Raw genomic sequence first — 8,342 nt, forward strand, 5'->3', positions numbered from 1 at the left:
GGTCCTAGTTGCAAGGTCCACAGGACTAGGGTTAGGGTTTAAACATTTATGGGAGACATGATTCAGTACTGAACAAATACTTTTTTTAAAAGATTTATTTATTTCTCCCCCCTTCCTCCATTGTCTGCTCTCTGTGTCCATGCACTGTGTATTCTTCTGTGTCTGCTTGTATTCTCATTAGGCAGCTCTGGGAACCAATCTGGGACCTTCTAGAGTGGGAGAGAGGCGATCGTTCTCTTGCACCACCTCAGCTCCCTGGCCTGCTGCATCTCTCACTGTCTTTCCTCTGTGTCTCTTTTTGTTGCATCATCTTGCTGCATCAGCCCTCCGCAATTACCAGCACTCCTGCATGGGGCAGCATTCCTGCTCAGGGCAGCACACCTGTGTGGGGAAACTCACCTGCACAGGGCAGCACACCTACGTGGGGCAGCATTCCTGTGCAGGGCAGCATACCTGTGTGGGGCAGCTCACCTGCACGGGGCAGCACACTTGCATGGGGCAGCACTCTATGTGGGCTAGTTCGCCGCATGGACCAGCTTGCCTTCACCAGGAGGCCCTGGATATCAAACACTGAAACTCCTACATGGTAGACGGGAGTCCAATTGCTTGAGTCTTGCTTGCTTCCCAACAAATATTTTTTAAAACTTTCCAGGTGACACCGTGATGCAGCCACATTTGAGGAATAGTGATTTAGAAATTTTAGTTTTTAAATATTCTTTGCACTTTTCCAGAAAGTTCATGGAGTGTAAGAATAGAATTGTTTACTTTATACCAGATAATCATTGCTTTGATAAATTCAAAATTATCCTGAACATTATCCTGTTTTGGATTAGTCCTTCACCATGACAATGAATTTTATCATTTGCATGTAAATGGGATTTTACAACCCTCAGCCCACACTCTGGTGAATTGCTTGGTAACCTTCTCACTGAATATTAAAATTGCAAATAAAGTCTTTATTATTTCTATTATCAGAAGTTGCACATTATAACACTGGTATTTTATTTCCAGTTGGTGTTAAGAAATTAAAGTCATTTAAAACATAATAATGGGGCTACTTGGTATTCATTTAATTTCCTCCTAGAAGAAAAAGTTCTCATTAATAATTTATTTTCTTGCCCATCTTGCCCATCTCATTAAATGACACTTTACTGAATATAAAAAAATCGTACTTTTGAGCACAGAGACAGAAATGGCCAAATCAGGGAAAGTGCGATCTCTTTGCCAATTTTATGGGCTCACCTGTGTCCCCTTCCCCTCAAAAAGATAAGTTCAAGTCCAAACCCCTGATTCCATGAATGTAACCTTATTTGGAAATAGGGTCTTTGAAGATGTGATTAGTTAAGATGAGAGCAAATTGGATCAGAGTGGGCCCTAAATCTTTATTTCCGAGAAGGAAATTCCAAGAGGAAAGGGAGAACGTCATGTGAGGATGGAGGCAGGGAATTTAAGTACTGCAGCTGCAAGTCAAGGAAAGTCAAGGATTGCTGGTCACCGTGGGAAACTAGGAAGAGGCAAGGGAAGAATTCTTCCTGAGAGCCATCAAAGAGAAGGTGGCCCTGCCAGTATCTTGATTTCAGACTTCCAGCTTCCAGAATGCAAGCAAATAAATATCTGCTGTTTCAAGCCACTAAGTTTGTGGTGATTTGTTATGGCAGCCCAAAGAAAACTACGACAGCCACCCAACGACATTTTTAGCACATATCACCTAAGAGTGAGGGTTTCCTAACAGCAACCTGAGTTGGGGGAGTAAGTTCTAGGAATGAGCAGAAGAAGAATGGTGCCTCTCCTGCGCCCAAATGATGCTGTTGTGGCGTTTATGCTATGTTCCAGTTCTGCATGAGGAAAATGACGTGTGTGTGTGTGGGGTGGTGATCAAATAACCACGCCAATCACTTCCACATCTCCTACTGAAATAAGAATTTCGATGATGAATTAGCAAAAGCAATACTTAGAATTCCCTTCAAAATTTCTGATGTATCATACAAAAAAAAATCTCCTGGCCATTTTATGAATAGAAAAACTGAGCTATGAAAAGAGTATAGTAATAGAAATGACACTAGAACCCAGTTACCAGGTCCCTCAACTAATGGTTATTACAATTTTTTGGTCTCCTCTCCTGGAGTGGAAATTCCTAGAGGGCCAGGGCTTGTTTCCTTGATCTTCTTGTACAAGATATTCAGGCTTTGGCTTTAAATCTTGTTTAGGCAGTACTTAGTTAAAACTGACAGATTGACAACAAGCATTTGTAATGTCCTCCGTCTAAAACTCATCTAAAATGATAGATTAAGAATGAAAAAGTAAATAGTTGGGAAGCAGATGTGACTCAACCACTTGGGTGCCCTCCTACCACAGATGACATCCTGAGTTTGGGACTCAGTGTTCCCTAAAAGAAGATGAGCAGATGCCACCTCCTGCCACAACAGAGCTAAATGCACCCACAACAGAGCAGACTCTGCCCCCACCGCAACAAGCAGAGGCCACAAGTCAGCAGACACGGTGGCTTATGAGAACAGATGTGGCTCAGGCTGTTGGGCACTCGCCTCCTATGTGGAAGGTCCTTGGTTCAGTTCCTGGTACCTCCTGGAGAAGGAGAGCAAACAATGAGCAGACAGACTAGTGAATCATCTTGGGGAACAGGGGGTGGTGGTGGTGGTGGTGGGTGGTAAATAAAGAAAATAAAGTAAAAAAAAATCTTTAAAAAAATGTTGCTAAGGGTTGAAAGAACATGTATGAGGAGACAGCAGGAAACACAAGATTTCAAAAGATTCTGGGAGAAAGAAAGTGGATGAATAAGTGGTCATTGATTTAGCTTACATGCTTACAGAGCTGATTTGCTCCAGACAAGCTTGAGAGGTTCTCCAAAAAAGGCAGTGGCTAAAAACAGAAAACTTGGTTGGAAGTCTGTAGGACAGTGATAGAACATTTGAACTTTTATTCCATGCTTACAGTTATCTGGTTATACCATCAAGAAGGAGGAGATTTCTAGAGAAATTGGCCAATAGATCCTTGGGAACTAGAGACACTGGAATGCCAGAAAGAGGCTAAAAACAGGCACATTAGATATAAGACTGATAAATGGTGAGATTCTCTCCCAGATTCCATTCCTTGCCACTTCAAGAATATAAGGAAATGGGAATGTGTGGATTCTTCTCCAGAGGAAATGAACAGTCCCAGAGGACAGATATTAACATTTGGGGATCCCTCAATGAAATGACTGTTTCTCACCCAATCACATTACGAGAAGCCATGTAATCAACAAGCCCTGCCCGTGCAGTTTCCAATCAGTTTTTAGTGTCTCTCTCTAAATGAATTAGCTGAGGATCACCTTGAAAATGTAAACAAAGAGATCAAAGTACACAGAGAAAAGGGTCCTAAAAGATAAGAATAACGTAGAGAATCAAAGAATGTGCCAAAAGGTTTTAATTAATATTCTCAAAGGAAAAAAATCAAAATGCTATGAAAAATGGAGAATAAAGCAGTCTTACATTAAATATATGCTAACTGAATTTTAAAAATTAGTTTATAGTAAGGAAAAATGACATGGAGATCGAAAAGTAAGAAAGAAACATAAACTTACAGGATCTATTCAGGAGATCTAATTTCTGAGAAATAGAAATTCCAGAAAGGTAAACTGGAAAAAACGTAGGGGAAGAGGTTATCAAAGAAATCCTATCAAAGTAACAGAAGGATCCATCCATCTATCCATCCATTGAACAAATATTTGTTGAGTGCAAGATACTCCTTTAAGTGCAGGAGATATAGCAGTGAACAAAACATGAAAAATCCCTGCCTTTACGGAGTTTATAATGCATTCTTGAGTGTGTGGTATACATGAGGAAATTAAATAAATATAAACTGTATTAGTGACAAATGCTAAGGAAAAGAATGTAGCATGTAAGAAAGAAAGTATCAGGGGAGGTTGCAATTTTGGATAGGACAACCAGTGAATGTCTCATTGAGGAGATGGCATTTGAGTAAGTTCTAAAAGAAAGAAAGAAGCAGACCACATGGTCTCTAAGAGAAGAGCAGAGGGGATGTCAAGCATTAACGACGGGGAGGGAGTGAGCTCGAAGTATTTTGAGCACCTGGGTAGGCCAGAGTGGCTAGGGTGGACTAAGTCAGAAGGAGATAAGGTCAGAGAGGTGATGGAGGCTTTATTTGCCATTTTAGGGATTTTGGCTTCTACACTGAATGACCCCATATCATTCTGAATCTTTGAATGAACCCATGTTAATTCATAAAGATTCTTTTTATATGACTGCAGAATACGTCATTGTATGATTATACCATGGCTTAGTCAACCAATCTCCCATTTGGGCCTGTAGATGGTTTCCAGTATCTTCCCATTAGAAGTCATGCAGAATGAATAAACCACTGCATATGTTGCTTAGAATTTGTGGAAGAGTATTTTCAAGGAAAACTCCTAGAAGTGAGATTGCTAAATCAAAGAATAATGCAAATACAGTGTTTTGTTTTGTTTTGTTCTGTGGTATCATTTACCAAATTCCCTTCTATACTATTGTGGGTAACCGGGTAAACCATTAACTTTGCTACCAGAAGTCTATCAGAATGTCTGTTTCCCCATATTCTAGTCAACGAAGTGTGTTGTCAAGTTGTTTGAAATTTTGCCGGTCTGACAGGTATGAAATAATAAGTTGGTGTTGTTCTAATTTTCATTTTTCTTAGAATAAATAAATTTGCTCATCTATTCAAATGCTTAAGGATAATTTGTCTTTTTCTGTAAAATGTTAGTTCATGTCTTTTACCCATCTTTCTCTCAGGTTCCCCCTCCTTTTTTTTTTTTTAAATGGTTCTTTACATATTAGGGAAATTAACCTTTTATCCATGATATAAGTAGCAAATATTTCCTCCCAGTTTGTCATTTTCTTTTTATTATGTTTATGGGATTTTGCAATGTGAAAAACCAGTTTTATTTTTATATGCTTAAATTTATCAATCTTTTTTTAATTGCTTCTGGATTTTGAGTGATAAGTTTCACCAACAGCCAGATTATAAAGAAACTCATTCATATTTCTCAGAGTTCTTGTTCTTAATTTTTTTCACATTTAGATCTCTGACTCATTTGGAGTTTATTCTAGCTCATGGCAAGAAATATATTTTAATTTTATCTATTCTCAAATGGTTATCCTGTTTTCCTAACATTATTTAGTATAAAGTACATCTTCTCTCCAATGATTTGATGTGCCACCACTATCAAATACTAAATTTCCACATGTACTTGAGACTCTGAGTTTTCTATTCTGTTCCATTGGGTTTTCTGTCTATTCATGTGCCAATATATACTATGCTGTTTATTCTGTGTATTTAATGTATGTAATATAGAGTCTACTCTATATTATATAGGCTTTATATGGTATTTTAATATCTTATAAGGCTAGCTCCTTTATTGCTCTTTTTTTTTCAATTTGTTCCTGACTTTCTTGCTTGCTTATCTTTTCATATATATTTTAGAATCAGTTTGTCTAACTCTAGGAAATATATGTGTTATTTTTATTGGAATCACTGCAAGTTGATGTATCACCTGCTGGAGAACTGATATCTTTGTGATATTGTCATCCTAACCAAGAACAAAGAATACCTTTTCATTTGTTCAAATCTACTTTTGTATCTTTAAGGAATGTTTTAAAAGTTTTTTCATAAAGGTTTTATATACTTTTTGTTCCATTTATTCCTAAGAATATTTTTATTTTGTTGCTACTGTTGTTGATACATTCTTTTTTATTACACCTGCTAATTAGATATTGATTGATGATATGAGAATTATTGATTTTTAGTGTTTATTTTGTTCTTACTACCTTATTGAATTATCTTATTGTTTATGGTAGCTTTCTCATTGATTTTCTTGGCTTTCCCAAGTGTACTATTGTTACTGGGTTTTATCTAGGTTCTTGGCTATGCTGCAGAAATGAATTTCAAGAGCGTGCTGGGTGAGTTAGGTCAGTAATTTATTCGAGTAAGGAGGGAAGAGAAATGGGAGAAAATAACAGAGCAGGGGTCCCACATAGAGAGGAAGGGGGTGAAAAGGGATAAAGAGGGCTGATTTACAAGCTACAATTCCCCATTATAGATTATAAATCCCCAGGTGTACTTGCATGGCCACGTGGCAGAGGAAAAATGGTGAGGGCAGCACACAGAGGGCAGGAAAGGTCTGCAGGCAAGAGAGCAGGGCGAGAGTGTGCTCAAGCCTCGTGGTTTGCTTTTAAACTGTTAATTATTCCACCCCTTTGCTAATGGCAGGGGAGGGGCTCCAGCTGATTGCTGTTTTGATTGACTACCCCGCCCATCAATCCCTTAGTGAGGACCTAATGATAAAGTCCCTAGGAAACATCCGGGGCTTTTCTTTGCATCCAGAAGAAGTCTTTGTTCTGGATAGCAGAATCCTGGGGTGGGGGTCTTCCAGCAGCCATCCTGGGGGTTACTGATGTCCATGTGGACTCTCTGCCAGGTTTCAGATCCGTCTATTCATTCCCTATCTTACTAGCCTGCTTCACTATCGTAGCATCTGCATTCTCCTCTTTTCCATGTATTTGCCACCTGACTCTTCACTCTAGTGTGGGCTCTACTGCCATCTCTATTGGTTTTGGATGTCCCCCACATACATAATATTTTAATATTATGTATCTGCTAGTCTTGCTGTATTGATAATGGATGGTTTTGTTTCTCTCTTGTTAATTGACATGGTGTTTGGAGGGTGTGTGAAGACACTTAGGTTTAGGTGGAACCCATTTCTCTATAGGAACCTACAAGTCTTGATTTAAAAAAAAATGTGCATTACTTTTAGAATTCAAAAAAGTAGAAAAAGTAGAAAAAATTAACAACCATGTGCCTGTGATGGTTCATTTTATGTATCAATCTGGCTAGGCTATGGTACCCAATTGCTTGGTCAAACACTAGTCCAGATCTTGCTGTGAAGGTGTTTTGTTGGGCTAGTCAACATCTGCTCTCAGTTGACTCTAAGTAAAGGAGATTGCCCTCAGCAGCGTGGGTGGCCTCCTCCAGTCAGGCGAAGGCCTAAGAGCAAAAGCCGAGGTTTCCTAGAGAAGAAGAAATTCTGCCTCAAGAACTGCAACATCAACTCCAGGGAGTTTCCAGCCTGCTGGCCTGTCCTACAAATTTTATTCTTGCATATGCCCACAATTTCATGAAGCAATTCTTTAAAGAAAATCTCTTTATCCATATGTATGTGTATATATGTATGTGTGTGTCTGTATATATATATATATATCTCCTATTGGTGTCTGTTTCTTGGGAGGAACCTAGGTAATATTACAGTACCCAAAACCAAGCTTTGTTAAAACTCCGTTTTTGTTATATTTTCTTCAGGTCTTTTTTCTTTCAATAGAAGGAAAACATTACAGATGCACTCAAAGCTCCTTCTATATCCCTCACTGATCACATCCCTCTCTTTCCTCAGGAATGATTGCCATCCTGACATTGGTATTTATAATTACCACATACGTTTTTATACTTAAACTAAATATTTATTTTTTTCTTAAGCAATGAATTCTTGCTTTGAATGTTTATAAATATTTTATAAATAATGGCTTACTGTATATATCCCCTTGCAACTTGTTTATCTTGTGCTTAATTCATTTTAACTGCTGAGCAGTATTGCACTGTGTTCATAAATTGATTTATTTTGCATTCCTTTGTCAATGGACATTGAGTTATTTGCAGTTTTTTTGTTTTGTTTTTCTATTAGGAATTGCTGCAGTAAGTACTCTCATGCATCTTTCCTTGTACCTTTGATAAGAATTCCTCAAAGGTATAAGTCTAGAGAGAGAAATATTGGGTCATGTTGCTGAACTGCTTTCTAAAATGATTCTTCCTCATTTGACTGCCAAAAGCAGTTTCTAGGAGTCATCACATAGTTACAAAGCCACCAAGAGTTGGTGTGTCAGATTTTTAAATATGTGGTACTATAATACATTTTGAAATGTTTCACCCCCCCTAAGGCTTCATGGGGACATCACAGAATTTTTTTTTTTTTTGGGAGGTATCGGGGATTGAACCAGGGGCCTCATACATGCAAAGCAGGCACTCAACCCCTGAGCTACACCTGTTCCCTTCACAGAATTATTTTTAAATGATGAAATCCATTTTCTGTAATGAGAATTACAAATATTTACAAATGGATTCATATGCAATAAACTTTAAAGTATATATCAATTTCAAATCATCTCTTATTAAGCATGTTGCTGATAAGCCTTCCTTAGTGTATAAATGAAAATAATAATGAATATTTATTGGGTATTTGCTAAAATCTGGACATACACGATCTTAGTCTTTACAGGCGCCCTCTGAAGCAGAAATAAGTA

This window comes from Dasypus novemcinctus, chromosome 25, assembly GCF_030445035.2.
Source record: "Dasypus novemcinctus isolate mDasNov1 chromosome 25, mDasNov1.1.hap2, whole genome shotgun sequence".
Classification (NCBI taxonomy): Eukaryota; Metazoa; Chordata; class Mammalia; order Cingulata; family Dasypodidae; genus Dasypus; species Dasypus novemcinctus.